Source organism: Hemiscyllium ocellatum, unplaced genomic scaffold, assembly GCF_020745735.1.
Source record: "Hemiscyllium ocellatum isolate sHemOce1 unplaced genomic scaffold, sHemOce1.pat.X.cur. scaffold_3033_pat_ctg1, whole genome shotgun sequence".
Classification (NCBI taxonomy): Eukaryota; Metazoa; Chordata; class Chondrichthyes; order Orectolobiformes; family Hemiscylliidae; genus Hemiscyllium; species Hemiscyllium ocellatum.
In genome coordinates this window covers 1-22956 of record NW_026868285.1, presented here as the reverse complement: position 1 = coordinate 22956, position 22956 = coordinate 1, and the positions used below count along the sequence as shown (strand labels likewise).

The 22956-nt window shown below is 47.5% G+C and overlaps 1 long non-coding RNA gene across 1 annotated transcript in view; it reads right to left on the bottom strand.

The window, feature by feature from the left end:
• Nucleotides 1-14516, bottom strand: part of LOC132812797 (uncharacterized) — a 50473-nt gene extending 35957 nt beyond the window's left edge. Inside the window, exons 1-2 of the long non-coding RNA XR_009643786.1 lie at nucleotides 14400-14516; nucleotides 4018-4152 (exon numbers count right to left, since the gene is read on the bottom strand). This is a non-coding gene — a long non-coding RNA (uncharacterized LOC132812797). The remainder of the gene's footprint in view (nucleotides 1-4017; nucleotides 4153-14399) is intronic.
• Nucleotides 14517-22956: the final 8440 nt, after the last annotated feature.

The window sequence follows — 22956 nt, the reverse complement described above, 5'->3', positions numbered from 1 at the left end:
CTGAGGAATTCAGTTCAGGTTTTTGAAATTGTGCTTAAGTATATTGATGAAGGCAGTGCAGATGATGTGGGTTACATGGACTTGAATAAGTCCTTTGATAAGATGCAAAATGGAAGGTTGGTCCAAAAGGACTGGGTTCCAAGGCAGGTTGGCAAATTGGATGCAAAACTGGTGGGTAGAATACTTTCACCAACGGGTGTACACAGGGATCTGTGCAGGAACCATTGACCATTAATGACTCGGATGGGAAAGCAGAAGGTATCATTAGTAGGTTTGCAGATGATATGAAAGGTGAGGGTGTTATCCACAGTGAGGGGGATGGTCTCCGTCTGCTGTTCGATGTCGATCAGATGAAAATCTAAGCAGAGTTCAGTTCTGATTGAAGTGAGGTGATACTCTGTGGGAGGTACGATAAGCGAAGGATAGACATAATGAATGGTAGGACTTTGCGGAGTACTGAGGAATACAGGGACCTTGGTGGACAAGTTCATAGATCCCTGAAGGTGTCAGCACAGGTTTACAGGGTGGGAAAGGCACCTCAACTGGGAGCGGGAGAGGGACCCACATCCTGCTGGGGTGAATTGCTAGAGATGCTTGAGAGGACATAACCTAGTCTGGCAGGGTGTTGGACCTTAAATAAACGTAAGGCCAGAAAGAAGATTGAGACAGGTACACGTGTTAAAGACAGCAATTTCAGCAGATAAGCCAGGCAAGAACATAGCAGGCAATGGGGGAAAACTGATGATTCAACTGCATTTATTTCAATACAAGGGGCCTGACAGCTAAGGAAGGTGAACTCAAGGCATGGATTGGAACATGGGACTGGGGTATTTTAGTTATTACAGAAACACAGCTGAGGGAGGGGCAGGACTGGCAGTTCATTGTTTCAAGGTAGAGATGCTCCAGGAAGGGGAGGCAACAGTGGACGTGTGGTGGTGGGTTTTGATTGCATGAATCATCCCAGCAGGACTTAGAGAGGATATTCCTGTGGGATCGCCCAGTGAAGCTAAGTTAGAACTGAGAAATAAGAATGGGTCATCACGTTGATACGATCTGACTGCTGACCCCGAATAATCCGTGGCAGACTGATGAACAAATGTATCGGGACATCTTAAATATCAACCATAATAATGGGGCTGTTATGGTAGGGTTTTTGAACTTTCCAAACCTAGACTGGGACTGCCAGTGTTCAGCATTTGCAAGGGAGGCATTTGGTAATTGTGTTCCAGGATCTCCCAATCAATATGTAAATGGCCTGAAAAGAGAAAGGGGCAAAACCTGACCTCCCCTTGGGAATCAAGGTAGGGAAGGGGACTGAGATGTGAGTGGCCAAGCGTTTTGCCAAAGTAACCACAGTTCTCGTAGTTTGAAAACAGCTTTGGAAAAGGACAGGCCTGGTCCACAAGTGCAAGTTATAAAATGGAGCCTGACCAATCTTGATCGTATTAGCCAGGAACTTTCAAAATGTGATTGGGGAAGGGAATTATTTACAGGGAAAGGGAAGTTTGGCAAGTGAGAATATTTTTAAACTGATCGACCTGCGTCAGCATGTTCCTGTGTGTGTGCAGCTCAATGCTGACAGCATTCGGAAACACTGGCTGTCTATTGAGGGTCTGGTCAAGGAAAAGGGGGCACATGTCAGGTATAGCCAGCTGGATCAAGGGAATCCCTGAGGATATACAGGGGCTGTAGGAATACACTTTGAGTAGAAAACAGGAATGGAGAAAGGCTCAATGAAATAGCCTCAGCAGAGAAGGAAAGGGGAATCCAAAAGTGATTGTATCAGTATATTAAGAGTGCATAAGGAACTCAGGACAAAATAGTATCCATTAAAGATCAATGAGGCCATCGATGTGTGGAACTGCAGGATATTTGCTAAGATCCTAAACAATTTTTTCACTCCAGAACTTACTGAGGACAAAGACTGGGGAACTCAGGGAACAAGAGTAATGCATGAGACCACATTCGGAGTCCTCTGCAATTCCAGTCTCCCTGCTACAGGAAGGATATTGTGAAACTTGAAAGGGCTTAGAAAAGCTTTACAAGATATTTCCCGGGTTGTTGCTGAATAAGCTGGGGTTACTGTCACTGGAGAATCGGAGACTGAGTGATGACCTTACAGAGGCTTATATGAACATGAGCGGTATGAGCGGCATTGAGATTGCACAGACATTTGCGAGGCCTGTTCTCCAATACTCTGTGCAGTTCTGGTCGCCCAGTTATAGGGAGGATATTATTAAGCTGCAGGGATTCAGAAGAGATTTACCAGGATATTGCTGGGTATGGAAGGCTTGGGTTCTGAAAAATGGCTGGATAGGCTGAGTCTTTTTTCACTGGAGCCTGGAGGTTGAGACATGATACTATAAAGGTTTATGAAAAAAAATGAGGTATATAGATCCATTTAATGGTAGCTGCCTTTTCCGCAGGATGGGAGAGTCTCGAGAGGAGGGGCCACATTTTTAAGGTTAGCGGAGAGAGATGTTCAAAAAAAAGATATGGGGCAATTTGCTACACCGAGGGTGGTTTGAGTTTGGAATGAACTTCCTGAGAAAGGGGTTGATGTGGGTACAATTACAACACTTTAAAGATATTTGGATAAACAGGTGAATAGGGAAGGGTTGGAGTACTATGGGCCAGCAACAGGCAGCTGGGAAGAGTTGAGTTTTAGATGATGGTGGGTATCAGCTGAAGGGTCAGTTTCCATGCTGTCTGGCTCTATGACAAGAATATGGTTTTATTCCATTATTGAAGAAAGGATCAGGGCTGGGTCCACTGATGTGCATCATCTACATAAATGATTTGGTTGAAAATATAGAAGTGATTGTGCGTAAGTTTGTTGATGATCAAATTAATGGTGTAGTGGGCAGTAAATACGGTTATCAAAGGGGGTCTTGACCAACTGGGCCAGTGGACCAGACAATGAAAGATGGAGTTTAATTCAGGTGTTGGATTTTGTTAAGACAAACCATAGAGGACTAATACAGTTAATGGAAGGGCTCTGGCCAGGGTTGTCGAATAGAGAGAAGAGAGAGAGAGAGAGAGAGAGACCAGGGGGTGCAAGTTTCATTGTTCTTCAGAAGTGGCATACCGGATGGACAGGGTGGGAAAAGCGACATTTGGCAAATTTGCCGTCATTGACAGATGAATCTTCGGGGTGGCCCTAAGAATGGTGAATAGCCAAGGGTAGGTGAGTCCAAAACTCGAGGATATAAACGGGACGTGAGAGAGCAAGGACTTGAAGGGGGAGCTGACGGGGAACATTATCCACAGAGGATGGTGCATAGATGGAACAGACTGCCTCAGGCACATGGGAGAAACAAGAACAATTACAGCATGGAACAGATATTTGGGAGGTACATTGAGAGCAGAAGGTTTGAAGAGATAAGGGCCAAATGCAGGCAAATGAGACTCATTCAGTTTAGGTAACATGGGCAGTATTGAGGAGTAGGACCACAGGTTCTGTTTCCGTGCTGTATCACTCTGTATCCAGTTAAAGAGGATTACAGTACCAAAATAAGGCATGTTGTGGACACTGAAGCAAGTTACAGCGATAGGGATGGTAGTCTGGAATGCAGTACATCTCAAATATGTGGAGGGACTATCGGGAAGGGAGGAGGTTACAGGGACAACTACTGTTATAGGAGTTAAAAATGACTGAAGATACTGGTGCACAAGCCATGCCACAGATACAGTGTTGCAGAGTAGTGAGTCTTAATACAGTGTTGGAGGGAGAACACAGAACAGAAAGATCCCAGGCAGCATTCACACCCTCTCGTGGGAGGCCTGCTTTCCCCTCTGTTGTCCTGATGCTCACTAAGACAGCACAGGCCTGGACTGATAACTCTGAACTCCCGATGCTGTCTCAGTGCAACATAAGTTAAAGTAGATGTGGTGATTGAGCATGGGGTGTGTCTATACTGTGCTCCCCATCAAGCACTGTATCTGTATCATGTATTGTTAGCCGATGTTTGCAGCCCTCCCATTGCTCCCTGCTCTGTGCACTGTGAGTGATCTTACCTCACTGCAGGATTTATTGAAGGCTCCAGATCTCCCTGCCCTTTGTCTCCCTGGCTGACCAACCATCTTCAATGAGGTGATGGATGAGACACACAGCAGTTGGGAAGTCTATTGATTCAGGAACCTCCTGAGTACCTACAGGAGACAGAGAAATAGACAGAATGGAAATTAGACTGATTCAGTGAGGGTTACACAAGGAGAATGGAAATGAACCCCACAGATATCTAGAAAATCCCAAGCTCCATCCCTGGCCTGTGCTGTTGCGTCTCTCTGGAGTGGAGAATTCTGTTGGCTCAGGATCTGGAGTAGCTGCAAGAGCGAGAGACACTGACAGAGGCAGCAATTAGACCCTCACAGGGAGGGATACCACATGGAGAGAGACTAAGTGATATCACCGGAGTGCTGGAAGACTTCAGGATCACACAATCATGTTGGAAGAATGGGTTTAGCTTCATGTATCAGTGCTCAGGGATGAGCAATCAGTGAGCAGGTGAAGCGATGGCCTAGTAATATTATTGTTAGCGCATTTGTCCAAAACCTCAGCCAGTGCTCAGGGGAGGCAGGTTTGAATCCCATCATAAGATATGGTGGAATTTAAAATCAATAATTTTAAAAATAGCAATTAACAATCCATAAACAAATATGAAACCATTGCTGATGTACAAAAATTACAATCCCTTAGATTAGATTTTGTACAGTGTGGAAACAGGCCTTTTGACCCAACCTGTCCACACCATCCATCCAAAGATTAACCCACTCAGACCCTTCTCTCTCGACCAAATACACCTAACATCATGGGCAATTTAGCATTGCTAATTCGCCTGACTTGCACGGCTTTGGACTGTGGGAGGAAACCGGAGCATCCGGAGGCATTTCATGCAGACACAGGGAGAATGTGCAGACTCCACACAGCCACCTGGGGCTGGAATCGAACCTGGAACCCTGGTGCTGTGAGGCAGGAGAGCTAATCACTGAGCCACCGTGGCGTGCACTTCGCCTTTTGACAACGAGATCTGATCATCCTCACTTGGTCTACACGACATACCCACAGCAAGGTGTTTGCCTCTCAATTACCCTCTGAAATGGCCGAGCAAGCTACTCAGCTCATGGGCAGGTAGGGATAGGTAATAAAGGCTGGTCAGTCAGAGACACCCACATCCCCTACCTGATTTATAAAAAAATTTAATAGAATGGTCCCACTGGTATCGTGGTGGGCCCAGTGACCTGGGTCCTGGCCAATCATGTCAGTAGGTTTATGGACAGGGCTTTAAACTGACAGAGAGGATGCTGGGACAGGATCCAGATGAAAGGAATTTTCCAAATCCGAAGAGAAAAGGTGAAGCATCGGAACAACATGGGAATGTGACTGAAGGCAAGCAGGAAGGACCAGGAAGGGTCAGCGATTAACTAAAACTGTACATCAGTGAATAGGTTTGTGACAGGAAATTGTGGGAAAGAATAAATTATTTCATTTTTGAATGGATGAAGTCTTATCAATAAGGCAGATGGATTAGTGACACTGAGATAAAAAAAAAGGTTTAGACACCAGAGAGATATGGTTACAGGGTGAACAAAAGGTGGACATAAATATTCAATGGATCACAACCTTGCGGAAACTCAGGCCAAGTGGGCAACGCTAACAATAATGGGTAAGAAAGGCATTACAGAGAAAGCATTTGGTCTCAGATCATGAGGAAGAATCAGTCTGAATGTAAATTCTGGCTACTACTTGCCAAGGACACAAGCAGCACAACAGTTTTAGACACTGAACAGTATTCCCTTGCTCATCACTGCATTACACAGGAACTCATTGGAATTTTTTAAACAAACACATTGCGATAATTTTGGGAAACATCAATATTCACAAAATGTGGGACAGTCACACTGACAACAGTGATATTGGAAGAGGAGTTTAGACAATTAGTTTTCACTGTTTCTTTGAATAACAAATTGTGCAACTGGCGAGGGACATAACTATCTCAGAGCGACCGTTGTGTGATGAAACTTCGTGAATGAGTAATGTCACCTGGAGAGATCCTCAGGGAAATTGTGATAAAGTGCAGCTTAAAGAAATATAAAGTTTTAAAGTGAATCACAGAAAGCACACGCTACAACTAGAAACAAAATTAGCCAATTACGTGAGTTTGAGAGGAGAACTGACCAAGGTAAACAGCCTAAACAGATTGAAACATGTGTCTGTAAATGAACAGTGGAAACCATTTAAAGGAGCAGTGTAAAACACTCAACAAAAGGACATTCCATTGAAACAGACAAATCCTCAGCAAGAAATTCCCATCGGTCCCTCACTCAAGTAAAAAGGATCATATTAGATTATCGGGCTTAGAGGATCACCGAAAAGTACTTAAAATCCTGAAGTGAGAGAATGTTTTAGCAGTAAGTTTTAAAGGGATTGCAAAGGGTCTGCTCGCAGGAGGAGGTCAGATGGAAGAGGGAATAATTGTCAAGGTTTTATGTCACAAAGGAACCGGGAGAGCTGAAGGTGCTGGAGGTGGTGAGAGAGTTACACAGAGTGGTCAGGGTCTGAAGGGTGTTACAAAGCCAGTACAGATTGCTGCAGGTGGGAGGGATTTGCAGAGGTAGGGAGGGACATAGGTATTTTTATTTATTCATTCATGGGATGTGGGTGTCACTGCCTGGACCAGCATTCTTTGCCCCACTGCTAATTATCCAGAGTATAGCACAGAGTCAGCCATATTGCTGTGGGTCTGGTGTCCCGTGCAGGTCAGACCAGGTTAGAATGTCAGTTGTTCTTCTCTAAAGGATGTAAGTGAACCAGATGAGTACTTCCTACTGGTCAACAATGCTTTTATATACAGCCACAACATGACATCCCAACTCCTACTCTTATTGCTCTGCCCAAAGAAGGTAACCATCCCAAATGCCTGCTTCACCAGCCTGTCTACCTGTGACACCACTTACAAAGAGCTATCTACCTGCATCCCTGGGTCTCTGACTGACAACACCACCCAGGGCCCGAACACTAACTGTACAGGTCCCACCCTGGATTGTTTCATCAAAAAGGAACACTTCACATTTATCTAATTAAACTCCATCTGCTATTCTTCAGCCCACTATCCCAGCAGTACTGTTAATCTTGTTGTATCTTGGATAAATTTCTTCACTGTCCACTTTACCAACAATTTCAGTGTCACTCAAAAAACGTACTTACCACAAAACCAATATTCCCATCCAAACCATTTATCCAAATGACAAACAACAGGGGACCAACTTCACCGCTGGTCACATGCCTCCAGTCAGAAAGACAACATGCCTCCCATTGCCCTCTGTCTCCCACCATCAAGCCCAATTTTGTATCCAGTTGACTAGCTCCTCCTGAATGCCATATCCTTTTACATTGATCTGAGCTTATTACCCATTTCCCAGACGGATCGTAGAACACAGAACAGTACAGCACAAGACCTTTCGGCCATGATGTCATGCCCACCTTTTACCCGACTGTAAGATCAAACTAACTGACATACCCTTCATTTTGCTCCCATCCATGTGCCTATCCAAGAGTCTGTTAAATGTCCCATTCCACCAATTCACCACTCTCTATTTAAGGACCTACATCTGAAATCTCCTCTTACCCATCCTCCAATCACCTTACAATTATGCCCCCTGGTACCATGTATGCCATGGGATAAAGAGGTCTCTCACTATTCACTCCATCTATGCCTCACACCACCTTGTTCACTTCTACCAAATCACACCACACCCTTCTTCACTCCAATGAGAAAAGCCTTAGCTCCCTCAACCTTTCTTCATAAGACATGCTCTCCAGAACAGGCAGCATTCTGGTAAATCTCTTCTTTACCCTCTCTCAAGCATCCACATCCTTCCTGTAATGAAGGGATCAAAACTGAACACAATATTCTAATTGGGATCTAAACAGGGCTGTATAGAGCTGCAGCATAACCTCACGGCTTTAAAAACTCAATCCCCAGCTAATGAAAGCCGATACACCATATTCTTTCTTAACAACACTATCAGCTTGGTGACAAATTTGAGGGGATCTCTGGTCATGAAATCCAAGATCCATCTGTTGCTCCACACTATCCAGTATTCTGCCTTTATCCCTGTATTCTGCATTCAAGTCTCACCTTCCAAAATGCATCACTTCACACTTTTCCAGATTTGACTTTATCTGCCACTTCTCAGCCCAGCTCTACATCCTGTCAATGTCCCATTGCAATCTCCAGCAGACATCCACACTATTCACCACTCCACCAACCTTCGTCTCATTGGCAAAGTTACTAACCCACTCTTCCACTCACACATCCAAGTCATTCATAAAATCACCAAGAGCAGAGGTCCTGTAACCTCTCCGTGCAGAAAACCACTGGTCACCGAGCTCCAGGCTGAATGCTTTCCATCTGGCATCACCCTCTGTCTTCTATGGGCCAGGAATTCTGTATCCAGACAGACAGGTTTCCATGTATCCCATGCTCTGTACTTTCTCAATGAGCCATAAATGCATTTTGTCACATTCTCAAAGGATTCAATAAGAATTGTGAGGCATGACCTGTCCCTAACAAAGCCATGAGACTTTCTCTAATCAAACTATGGTTTTCCAAGGAATCATAAATCCCGTCTCCCAGAGTCCTCTCCAATAATCTGCACATCACAGAGAGAAGACTGACAGGTCTGTGATTCCCAGAATTATCTCCATTCCCTTTCTTGAACAACACATGGCTGATTCACCTAACCTGCTCATCTTTGGGTTGTGGGTGGAAACCGGAGCACCGGAGGAAACCCATGCAGACATGGAGAGAATGTGCAAACTCCACACAGACAGTCACCTGGGGCTGGAATTGTAATCGCGTCCCTGGTGCTGTGAGGCAGCAGTGCTAACCACTGAGCCACCGTACTGCCCCATGTAACTCTCTAGAGCCCTGCTTCGGATCTTTGGTTCCTCAACCTTAAGTCAGCTTCCTTCTTCCTCTTGACTAGATGTTGTACATCCATTGGAACCTTGTTAAATGCTTTGCTGAAGTCCATGTAGACAACGCTGACTGCTCTGCCTTCATCTATCTCTTGGCCACCTCCTCGAAGAGTCAATCCAGTTTGTGAAATACGGTTTCCCACTCACAAAGCCATGCTGAATATCTCTAATCAGCCCTTGCCTTTCCAAATATATGTAGCTCCTTTCTCTCAGAATCTCCTCCAACAACTTACCCAGCACTGGCTCACTGCGCTGTGATTTCCTGGCTTTTCCCTGCAGACCTAAAGTGATGGAATAGCATTAGCCGCCCTCCACTCTTCCGGTAACTCATTGTGTCTGATGATAATATAAATATCTCTGTTAGGGACACCGCAATCTCTTCCCTAGCTTCCCATGAATATTCAAGGATAGACCTAATGAGCTACTGAGGATTAATTAACCTTTATTTGTTTTAAGATTCCAACACTTTTTCTTCTCTGTTGAGGATTCTTTACAAGACATCACTATTTATTTCCCCAAGTTCCCGAGCTTCCATGTCTTTCTCCACAGTAAATTCTGACAAGACTATTTTGTCTAACATCTCACCCACCTCCTGATAGTTAAGGGGCCCGATTCTCTACCAGGTTACTCTTTAGCCCTTATTGAAACTTGTGTAAAGGTTTCTGAAAATTTAAATAAACCGTATCTTCGGTACAGCCAGTCCTACACCCGTATCTATCCTGCCATTTATACTCACACCAATAAAAATACAATCCTACAGGCTCAAAGCAACATTCTCTTTTTATTAAGTGTGTTTCTAAGGGTCCAGTTATTGTTCACTGACATATCCTTTCAAACACATTCCAGCTCCCGACCTACTATCAGGCCAACACTGTTTGGTTTCAGACTGGCAGCAGAAAGGGTTATGGGAGTTCGTGTTTAACAAACTGAAAAAGGGAGCTTACAGGTTCAACAGGTAATAGATGTTTTGGAAATAAGGAGGGTCATGGGGACTGAAGGACATTATGGAGATAGGGAGTGATGTGGGGACTGAATGAGATTATAGACATAAAGAGTGCAGTGGTGACTGAAGAACATCATGGAGGTAGGGAGTGCTGTGGGGTCTGAAAGGGGACAAAGAGATCGGGAGGGCTGTTGGGCCTGAACGCAGTTGCACAGATCAGGAGGATCATGGGAATTGAAGGAGGTTACTCTGAATGGGAGGGTCGTTTGGTCAGGGTGAGATTATGGAGATAGGGAGGGTCGTGGGGCCTTTTGGAGGTTATGGAATTAGGGAGGTTTTGGGGAAGGGTTCAGGTTACATGGATGGGAAGAGTCGTGGGGACTGAAGGAGCTTATGGAGATAGGGAGGTCTGTGGGGACTGAAGGAGGTTATATAGAGAGTAAGCTTATAGAGAACCACAGGAAAGAAGAGCAGATATCGTCCATTTGACCACAGAGTCGGTCCCACCATTCAATATGATCAGGACAGATATCTAACCCAGTACAGTGTTCTTGCTTTCACATCTTAATCTGATATTATAGTGACTACTGGCATTCAGTGATACAGCGGGCTGTAGTCACTGGGACGGGGGTAGGGGGGTGGGGAGAGTCTTACAGAGAGTGGGAGGGTTGTGGAAGCTGGGACAGGTGACAGATACAGGGAATGTTTTAGGAATGGGAGGACTTTACAGGGATTTGGAGGAATGCAGGGATGGGACGTGGTAACAATCACAGGGAGGATTTTGAGAGCTCGATCTGAGACAGGTACAGCTGAGAACAGAAGTGAGTCAAACAGTCAGGACAGGCAGGGACAAGGTAGGACTAATAAATTAAACTGCATTTATTTCAATGCAAGGGGCCTAACAGGGAAGGCAGATGAACTCAGGGCATGGTTAGGAACATGGGACTGGGATCTCATAGCAATTACAGAAACATGACTCAGGGATGGGCAGGACTGGCAGCTTAATGTTCCTGGATACAAATGCTACAGGAAGGATAGAAAGGGTGGCAAGAGAGGAGGGGGAGTGGTATTTTTGATAAGGGATATCATTATAGCGGTTCTGAGGGAGGATATTCCCAGAAATACATCCAGGGAAGTTATTTGGGTGGAACCGAGAAATAAGAAAGGGATGATCACCTTATTAGGATTGTATTACAGACCCCCAATAGTCAGAGGGAAATTGCCAAACAAACTTGTAAGGCGATCTCAGCTATCTGTACGAATAATAGGGTAGGTATGGTCGGGGATTTTAACTTTCCAAACATTGACTGGGACTGCCATAGTGTTAAAGGTTTAGATGGAGAGGAATTTCTTACGTGTGTACAAGACAATTTTCTGATTCAGTATGTGGATGTACCTACTAGAGAAGGTGCAAAAATTGACCTACTCTTAGGAAATAAGGCAGGACAGGTGACTGAGGTGTCAGTGGGGGAGCACTTTGGGGCCAGCGACAATAATTCTGTTTGTTTTAAAATAGTGATGGAAAAGGATAGACCAGATCTAAAAGTTGATGTTCTAAATTGGAGAAAGGCCAATATTGACGGTATTAGGCAAGGACTTTTGAAAGCTGATTGGAGGCAGATGTTCGCAGCTAAAGGGACAGCTGGAAAATGGGAAGCCTTCAGAAAATGAGATAACAAGACTCCAGAGAAAGTATATTCCTGTCAGGGTGAAAGGGAAGGCTGGTAGGTATAGGGAATTCTGGATGACTAAAGAAATTGAGTGTTTGGTTCAGAAAAGGAAGGAAGCAAATGTCAGGCATAGACAGGATCGATCGGGGGAATCCTTAGAAGAGTATAAAGGAAGTAGGAGTATACTTAAGAGGGAAATCAGGAGGGCAAAACGCGGACATGAGATAGGGCTGACAAATAGAATTAAGGAGAATGCAAAGGGTTTTTACAAATATATTAAGGAAAAAAGGGTAACTCGGGAGAGAATAGGGCCCCACAAAGATCAGCAAGGCGGCCTTTGTGTGTAGCCGCAGGAAATGGTGGAGATACTAAATGAATATTTTGCATCAGTATTTATTGTGGAAAAGGATATGGAAGATATAGACCGCAGAGAAATAGATGGTGACACCTTGCGAAATGCCAGATTACCGAGGAGGAAGTGCTGGATGTCTTGAAACGGTTAAAAGTAGATAAAGCCCCAGGACCTGACCAGGTGTACCCGAGAACTCTGTGGGAAGCTAGAGAAGTGATTGCTGGGCCTCTTGCTGAGATATTTTTATCATCGATAGTCACAGGTGAGGTGTCAGAAGACTGGAGGTTGGCAAAAGTGGTGCCACTGTTTAAGGAGGTGGGTAAAGACAAGCCAGGGAACTATAGACCGGTGAGCCTGAACTCAGTGGTGGGCAAGTTGTTGGAGGGAATCCTGATGGACAAGATGCACATATATTTGGAAAGGCAAGGACTGATTAGGAATAGTCGACATGGCTTTGTGCGTGGGAAATCATGTCTCATAAACTTAATTGAGTTTTTTGAAGAAGCAACAAAGAAGATTGAGGAGGGCAGAGTGACAGATGTGATCTATATGGACTTCAGTGAGGCATTCGACAAGGTTCCCCATGGGAGACTGATTAGCAAGGTTAGAACTCATGGAATACAGGGAGAACTAGCCATTTGGATACAGAACTGGCTCAAAGGTAAAAGACAGAGAGTGGTGGTGGAGGGTTGTTTTTCAGACTGGAGGCCAGTGACCAGAGCGGTGCCACAAGGATCAGTGCTGGGCCCTCTTCTGTTTGTCATTTACATAAATGATCTGGATGCGAGCAAAAGATGTATAGTTAGTAAGTTTACATATGACACCAAAATTGGAAGTGTAGTGGACAGCGAAGAAGGTTGCAACAGGATCTGGACCAGATGGGCCAATGGGCTAAGTGGCAGATGGAGTTTAATTCAGATTAATGCGATGTGCTGCATTTTGGGAAAGCAACTCTTAGCAGGGCTTATTCATGTAATGGTAAGTTCCAAGGGAGTTTTGCTGACCAATGAGACCTTGGAGTGCAAGTTCACAGCTCCTTGAAAGTAGAGTCGCACGTAGATAGGATAGTGAAGGCGGCATTTGGTATGCTTCCCTTTATTGGTCAGAGTATTGAGTACAGGAGTTGGGAGGTCATGTTGCGGCCATACAAAACATTGGTTAGGCCACTGTTGGAATGCTTTGTGCAATTCCGGTCTCCTTCCTGTCAGAAAGATGTCGTGAAACTTGAAAGGGTTCAGAAAAGATTGACAAGGATGTTGCCAGGGTTGGAGGATTTGAGCTACAGAGAGAGGCTGAACAGGCTGGGGCGGTTTTCCCTGGAGGTTCGGAGGCTGAGGGGTGACCTTACAGTGGTTTACAAAATTATGAGGGGTTTGGACAGGATAGGATAAATAGACAAAGCCTTTTCCCTGGGGACAGGGAGTCCAGAATTAGAGGGCATAGATTTAGTTTGAGAGAGGAAAGGTGTAAAAGATACCTCAGGGGCAACCTTTTCAAGCAGAGGGTGGTAAGTGTATGGAACGAGCTGCCAGAGGATGTGGTGGAGGATGGTACAATTGCAACATTTAAGAGGCAATTGGATGGGTATATGAATGGGAGGGTTTGGAAGAATATGGGCCAAGTGCTGGCAGGTGGGACTAGATTGGATTGGGATATCTGGTCGGAATGGACGGGTTGGACCGAAGGGTCTGTTTCCGTGCTCTACATCTCTATGACTGTATCACTCGTGGAGGTTATAGAAATAAACTGCGTGGTCGCGTCTGGAGGAGATTAAAGGTATAAAGGTTTGTAGTTACTGAAGGAAATTACATCAGTCGGGACCAGCACAGTTTACAGAGACTGAGTGTGTCTTAGAGACAGGAAGAGTATATAGTCATCAATAGAAATGCAGAGACTAATTTATGAGAGAAGCAGGGCCACTCTGCTTTGTGCCCAGAGACAAGGAAGAGTCTAACAAGGAGGAGGTTACGAAGGTACAGAGCTTTTTTGTTGTCATGACGGGAAGGTTACAGAGATCATGAAGGTAGTAGGAGTTCAACAAAGTCACAAAGACAGGGAGGTTTTTCAGGTCTGGAAAGGACTACACTGACAGGGATGGCTTAAGGAACTGAAGAGTTAATTTTCTTCAGTTAAGGAGAGATGTGACAGAACCAGGATTAAAGGCAAAGGCAGAAACTTGGAGAGTTTTACTGATATGAGGAGCTTACAGGGATAAGCAGGATTGTAGGGGCTGATAAAGATAGGGAAGTGGTATCCATGAAACAGACAGTGGAGAAGCTGGCAGACATAGGGAGGGTTCTGTTGAACAGATGAATTGACAGACAAGATGGTGATAATGAAGCCAGAGAATGTTTCATGTTCCTTTCCAGCATTGTTCCTACATCATGCCCTCAGGGTCTGAATTAAAGCCCATGAACTCCTCCCTGAGCTGTTTACTGTGAGTGATCTTACCGGCTGCAGGATTTACTGAAGGCTCCAGATCTCACTCTCCATCTCTCTCTGGCTGACCAACCAGCTTCAATGTGGTGATGGACGAGAAGGAATTGGGAATTCTGCTGAGTCAGGGACATCAGGAATACCTACAGGAGACAGAAGTAGACAGAATGGGAAATTAGACTAATGCAATGAAGGTTACACAATGGAGAATGGCACTGAGTCCCACAGAGATATGGAAATTCCCTTCTCCATCCATGGCCTGTGCAGTTGCTTCCCTCTGGAGTGGGGAATGCTGTTGGCTCAGGATCTGGAGTAACTGCAAGAGTGAGAGACACTGACAGAGGCAGCCAATAGACCCACACAGTGAGGGATATCACATGGAGAGAGACTGAGTGATATCAGCAGAGTGCTGGAAGGTGTCAGGATCACACAATGGTATCATCAGAAGTGGTTCTGACCAGTGAGCACTGCTCCCAGTACTCAGGGAGGACTGAGCTATTTTATTGGGATAGGCTCCTCTGGTACCAGGATTATGCAGTGTGCTATAAACGGACACAGATGAGGAGAGGGACAGGTCTGAGGTGAATGGAAATTCCCAAGTCCAAAGAGAAAAGTTGAAATATTGGAACACCATGGAGATGTGGATGAAGACCAACAGAAAGAAACATTAAGGGACTGAGTTTAATTAAAATACAACATTGTCAAATAGATTTGTGACAGGAAATTATTGGTTAAAATAAAGTAAATGCCATTTCCGCCCCTCACAATTCCTCATACAACACAAGTGACATCACTTCCGCCCCTCACACCATTGCTGATGTCACACACTCAGTGACCTCCACGCCCCCCACTGCCCGTGTTTGCCACCACTTCTGTCCCCACCAACACCACTCACCTGCATTCTGCTGACACCGCTCCCAGTCCCACCGTCACCATCCGCTCCCAGGTCCCACCGTCACCATCCCGCTCCCAGAACCTGAGGGGAACACCACCCCTGTTCATGACTCCATCCCCATCCCCCTAACACCACACCACTCCAGTTACAGGCACCGTCCCCTCCCCAGCACCACACCTACGCCTGGTCCCAGCTCCCACTCCTGCCGAATTTTCACCATTCCCCTGACCTCCCCCTCACTGAGGACGAGTGATCAGTCCTCAGCAAAGGCCTCATCTTTATCCTCCTCCGTCCAAACATCAATTAATTTAATACACGCCGTGATATCGAACACTCCTTCCACTGCCTCCGCCTCAAAGCTTATTTTGACAATGAACACTCCCACCTATTTTCTGAGAACCCCTTTTCCGGCCTCCAATACACTCCATCCACCTGGACCCCGCGCTGGCCTATTACCTGCCTTCGATCTCTTCATTTCCAACTTCCACCGACACATTAACCGCCTCAACCTATCTACCCCCTCCCCCACTCCCTCTCACCCTCACAACGTGCAGCCCTCCACTCCCTCTGCTCCAATCCCAACCTCACCATCAAACCAGCAGATAAAGGGGGTGCAGAGGTAGTCTGACACACTGACCTCTACACCGCTGAAACCATGATGTCAACTCAAACATACCTCCCCCTACCACCCCTCTACCATGACCCACCTCCCATCACCAAACCGTCATCTCCTAGAGCATACAGAACCTCATCACCTCAGGAGGAGATCTCCCACCCACAGCTTCCAACCTCATTGTCCGGGATCCCCCACTGCCCGGTTCTACCTCCTGCCCACGATCCACAAGCCTGACCACCCTGGCCGACCCATTGTCTCAGCATGCTCCTGCCCCACTGAACTCATGTCTTCCTACCTCGACATTGTCCTATCCCCAGTCCAGGAACTACCCACATTCGTTCGAGAAACCACCCACACCCTCCACTCCTCCAACACTTCCGTTTCCTTGGCCCCAATGCCTCATCTTCACAATGAATATCTAATCCCTCTACACCTCCATCCACCATGACCAGGACTCCAAGCCCTCCGTTTCTTCCTCTCCCGACGTCCACAACAGTACCCTTCCACCGACACTCTCATTCGTTTGGCTGAACTTGTCCTCACCCTTAACAATTTTTCCTTCAAATCCTCCCACTTCCTCCAGACCAAAGGGGTAGCAATGGGCACCCGCATGGGCCCCAGCTATGCCTGTCTCTTTGTTGGCTACGTAGAACAGTCCATCTTCCGTAGTTACAATGGCACCACTCCCAACGTCTTCCTCTGCAACATTGATGACTGCATTGGCACCACCTCGTGCTCCCTCGAGGAGTTTGAGCAATTCATCAACTTCACCAACACATTCCACCCTGACCTTAAATTTACCGGGACCATCTCCAATACCTCCCTCCCCTTCCTGGCCCTCTCCAGCCCCTTATGACAACTGACTTGACACCAACATTTTTTACAAACCTACCCACTCCCACAGATGTCTAGATTACATATCTTCCTATCCTACCGCCTGCAAAATTCCCAACCTCTATTCCCAATTCCTCCGCCTCCGCCGTACCTGCTCCCAGGTGGGCCACTTCCACCACAGAACACACCAAATAGCCTCCTTCTTTAGGGATCGGAATTTCCCTTCCCACGTGGTAAAAGATGCCCTCCAACGCATCTCGTCCACATCCCGCACCTCCACCTTCAAACCCCACCTCCAACCGTAACAAGGACAGAACGCCCGGTGCTCACCTTCCACCGTACGACCTTCACAAAACCAAATCCTCTGCCGCCATTTCCGCCACCTCCAAACGGACCCCACCACCAGGAATGTATTTCCCTCCCCACCCCTCCACTTTCCGCAAATACCATTCCCTCCGTGACTACCTGGTTAGTTCCATGCTGCCCAAAAACCCACCCTCCCTTCCTGGCACCTTCTCCTGCCACCGCAGGAACTGTAAAACATGTGCCCACACTTCCTCCCTCACCTCTATCCAAGGCCCCAAGGAGCCTTCCACATCCATCAAAGTTGTACCTGCACATCCACCAATATCATTTATTGTGTCCGTTGCTCCCGATGCGGTCTCCTCTACATTGGGGAGACTGGACACATCCTAGCAGAGCACTTTAGAGAACATCTCTGGTACACCCGCACCAATCAACCCCACCGCCCTGTGACCCAACATTTCAACTCCCCCTCCCACTCTGCCAAGGACATGCAGGCCCTGGGCTTCCTCCACCACCACTTCCTCACCACCGACGCCTGGAGGAAGAACGCCTCACCATCGCCTTGGAACACTTCAACCCCAGGGCATCAACGTGGACTTCACCAGTTTCCTCATTTCCCCATCCCCATCTCACCCCACCTCCAGCCTTCCAGCTCAGCACCGCCCTCATGACCTGCCCTATTGGCTTATCTCCCTTCCCACCTATCCACTCCATCCTCATCTCTGACCTATCACCCCCATCCCCAACCCCATTCACCCATTGTACTCATTTCTACCTTCCCCCATCCTCCACTCTGACCTATCACCTTCTTCTGCACCCCATTCACCTATTGTTGCCCCTCTCATTTATCTCCCCACTCTGCAGGCACCCTGCCTGTGTTCCTGATGAAGGGCTTTTCAAATACATTTCAAATATGTGGAGGGACTATTGGGAAGGGAGGAGGTTACAGCGATAGGACCTGTTACAGGAATTAAAATTATTGAAGACACTGGACCACAAGACATGCCAAAGATACAGTATTGCAGAGTAGTGAGTTTTAATATAGAACTTACATTGGGGCGGTGATTGAGTCTGGGGTGTGTGTGCACTGTGCTCCCTCTAGCACTGTATCTATGTCATGTTGTGTTAACAAATGTTTGGAGCCCTCTCATTGCTCTTTGCTCTGTGCACTGTGGGGGGCCTTACCTCACTACAGGATTTATTGAAGGCTCCAGATCTCCCTGCCCTTTGTCTCCCTCTGGCAGACCAACTGCGTTCAATGTGGTGATGGACAATCCACCCAGCAGCTGGGAAGGCTATTGAGTCAGGACTTTCCTGAGTAACTACAGGAGACAGAGAAATAGACAGAATGGGAAATTAGACAGATGCAGTGAGGGTTACACACGGAGAATGGCACTGAGTCCCACAGAGATCTGTAAAATGGAGCGATATTAAGTAATAGTCCCAGATTGCTGGAAGATGTCAGGATCACACAGTCATGTTGGAAGAATGGGTTTAGCTTCATGATGCCCTGGTATCAGTGCTCAGGGATGAGCACCCAGCGAGCAGGTGAAGTGATGGCCTAGTGGTATTTTTGCGAGAGAATATATCCAAAACCTCAGCTAATATTCAGGGGAGGCAGGATTGAATCCCGCCATCTGAAAAGGAGACATTTGAAATCAATAATTTTAAAAATAATTATTAACAATCCACAATTAAGTATGAAACCACTACTGAAGTGTAACAAATCCAAACACTTGTCCTTTAGAGAAGGACATCTGCCCATCCTGACCTGGTCTGCACGACGTACCCACAGCAAAGTGTTTGCCTCTCAATGACCCTCTGAAATGGCCGAGCAAGTTACTCAGCTCAAGGGCTTCTAGGGCTGGGCAAGAAAGGCTGGTCAGCAAGAGACACCCACATCCCAGACCTGATTTACAAAAAAAAAATCTATTAGGATGGTCCCCCTGGAACTGTGCTGGGACCTGTGTCCTGGCCAGTCATGTCGGTAGGTTTATGGACAGGGCATTAAACTGACAGAGAGGATGCAGGTGAAAGGAGCTTTCCAAATCCAAAGGGAAAAGGTGAAGCAATGGAACAACATGGGAATGTGGCTGAAGAGAAGCAGAAAGGAACAGGATGGGACAGAGTTTAACTAAAATTGTACATCAGCAAATAGATTTGTGACAGAAAATTGTGGAAGAGAGGATATTTTTTTTTTAATGGACAATGTTGCTGTAATAAGGTAGATGGATTTGTGACACAGAGATAAAAGAGATTTAGACACCAGGGAGACATGGATACAGGGTGAACAAAAATATTCAGTGGTTCGTAATCTCATGAAAACCCAGGCAAAAATGGGCAACGTTATCAATAATGGATAACAAAGGCATTACAGAGAAAGCATTTGGCCGCAGATCATGAAGTAGAGTCAGTCTGAATATAAACTCTGGCTACTACTTGCCAAGGACACAAGCAGCAGTTTTAGCCACCAGACAGCATTCCATTGCTCATCACTGCATTAAACAGGAACTCATTGGAATTTTTTAACAAAGGCATTGTGATAATTTTGGAAATCTTCAATATTTGTATAATCTGGGACAATCACACGGTCAACATTGATATTGGAAATGGAGTTCGGTTAATTTTTTTTCAGTGTTTCTTTGAAAACACATTGTGCAACTGTTAAGGGACATAACTATCGCAGAGCGACCGTGTAATGAAACTTAGTGAATGAGTAATGTCACCTGCAGAGATCCTTCGGGAAATTGTAATAAAGTGCAGTTTAAATAAATATAAAGTTTTAAAGTGAATCACAAAAAGGGCAATCACAAAACTAGGAACAAAAATAGCCAATTACATGAGTTTGAGAGGAGAACTGACCAAGGTAAACAGGCTAAACAAACTGAAATATGTGCCTGTAAATGAACAGTGGAAAACATTTGAAGGGACAATGCAAAACACTCAACAAAAGGACATTCAATTGAAACAGTAAAAACCTCAGCAAGAAATTCCCACTGATCCCTCACTCAGGACAAAAGGGATCATACTAGATTATGAGAGAAGATCACCAAAAAGTACTTCAAATCCTGAAGTGAGAGAGTGCTTTAGAAGTAAATGTTAAATGGATTGCAAAGGGTCTGGTAGCAGGAGGAGTGCTGTGGGAATGGGAACCACGGTCAGGGTGGAAAGGAACAGGGAGAGGTGAAGGTGCTGGAGATGGTGAGAGTGTTACAGAGAGTGGTCAGGGTGTTACAAAGCCAGTCTGAATTGCTGCAGCTGGAGGGGTTTGCCGAGGTAGGGAGGGACATAGGTATTTTTATTTATTCATTCATGGGGTGTGGGTGTCACTGCCTGGAACAACGTTCTTTGACCCCACTGCTAATTACCCAGAGGGCAGCTCAGAGTCAGCCATATTGCTGTGGGTCTGGAGTCACATGTTAGCCAGACCAGGTTAGAATATTTGATGTCCTTCCCTAAAGGAGGTCAGTGAACCAGATGAGTTCTTCCCGCTGATCAACAATGCTTTTATAGTGGCCTGACCAATGTCTTGTACAGATACAACATGACATCCCAACTCCTACGCTCAGTGCTCTGCCCAATGAAGGAAACCATCCCAAACGCCTGCTTCACCAGCCTGTCTACCTGTGACACCACATTCAAAGAACTGTGTACCTGGGTCACTGGATCTCTGACTGAAAACACTACCCAGGGCCCGAACAATAACTGTACAAGTCCCACCCTGGTTTGTTTCACCAAAATGGAACACTTCACATTTATCTAATTAAACTCCATCTGCTATTCTTCAGCCCACTATCCCAGCAGTACTGTTCATCCAGGGACACACACACACACACAGCGAGGAAGGGACACGGACACACACAGCGAAGGGGGGAACATGCATCCGCGCACACACACACACACACACAGACACAGCGAGGGAAAGGACACTCACACACAGTGAGGGGAGGACATGCACACACATACACACACACACACACAGTGAGGGACACACACACGAGGGAGGGACACACACAGTGAGGGACACACACACAGCGAGGGAGGGACACACACAGCGAGGGACACACACACAGCGAGGGACACACACACACACACAGCAAGGGACACACACACACACACAGCGAGGGAGGGGGGACACGCGCACACACACAGCGAGGGAGGGACACACACACACAGCGAGGGAAGGGGGCACACACACACACACACACAGTGAGGGACGGACACGCACACATACACAGCGAGGGAGGGACACACACACACACAGCGAGGGAGGGGGACACGCACACACAGCGAGGGAGGGACAAACGCACACACACACAATGAGGGAGGGGGACACGCACACACACACAGCGAGGGAGGGGGACACGCACACACAGCGAGGGAGGGGGACACACGCAAACACACACACACACACACAGTGAGGGAGGGACACGCACACACACAGCGAGGGAGGGACATGCGCGCACACAGCGAGGGAGGGGACACACACACACACACACACAGCGAGGGAGGGGGGACACAAACAGCGTGGGAGGGGGGACACAAACAGCGTGGGAGGGGGACATGCACACAGTGGGGGGGGACACGCACACAGTGAGGGGGGGACACACACACAGTGGGGGGGGGACACGCACACAGCGAGAGGGACACACACACACACACAGCGAGGGACACCACACACACACACACACAGCGAGGGGGGGGACACACACAGCGAGAGGGACACACACAACACACACACGCACACAGCGAGGGGGGGACACGTACACAGCGAGGGTGGGGACGTGCACACAGCGAGGGGGGGGACACGCACACAGCGAGGGGGGACACGCACACAGCGGGGGGGGGACACGCACACAGCGAGGGGGAGGGGACGTGCACACACAGCGAGGGGGGAGAGACACGCACACACAGGGAGGGTGGGGACACACCACACACAGAGCGAGGGAGGGACAACACACACACAAACATACACAGTGAGGGAGGGACACGCACAGATACACAGCGAGGGAGGGACAGACACAGCGAGGGAGGGGGACACTCACACAGCGAGGGAGGGGGACACGCACATAGCGAGGGGGGGGACACGTACACAGCGAGGGTGGGGGACGTGCACACAGCGAGGGAGGGGGTGCGCACAGCAAGGGAGGGGGACACGCACACACAGTGAGGGGGGACACGCGCGCGCAGCATATACACACCACACACACACACACACACACACACACACAGAGCGAGGGAGGGACACACACACACAGCGAGGGAAGGGGGCGCACACACACACAGTGAGGGACGGACACGCACACACACACAGCGAGGGAGGGACACGCACACACACAGCGAGGGAGGGGGACACGCACATAGCGAGGGGGGGACACGTACACAGCGAGGGTGGGGACGTGCACACAGCGAGGGAGGGGGTGCGCACACAGCAAGGGAGGGGGACACGCACACACACAGTGAGGGAGGGACACGCGCGCGCACGCATATACACACACACACACACACACACACACACACAGAGCGAGGGGGGACACACACACACAGCGAGGGAAGGGGGCGCACACACACACAGTGAGGGACGGACACGCACACACACACAGCAGAGGGAGGGGGGACACGCACACACACAGCGAGGGAGGGGGGACACGCACACACACAGCGAGGGAGAGGGACACGCACACAATGGGGGGGGACATGCACACACACAGCAGGGGGTGACACACATAGCGAGGGGGGACACACACACACACACACACACATCGAGGGGGGGGACGCGCACACAGCGAGGGAGGGGGACACATGCACACACACACACACACACACACACACGCACGCACAGTGAGGGAGCGGGACACACACAGAGCGAGGGGGGGAACACACACACACACAGTGATGGATGGACACGCACACGTACACAG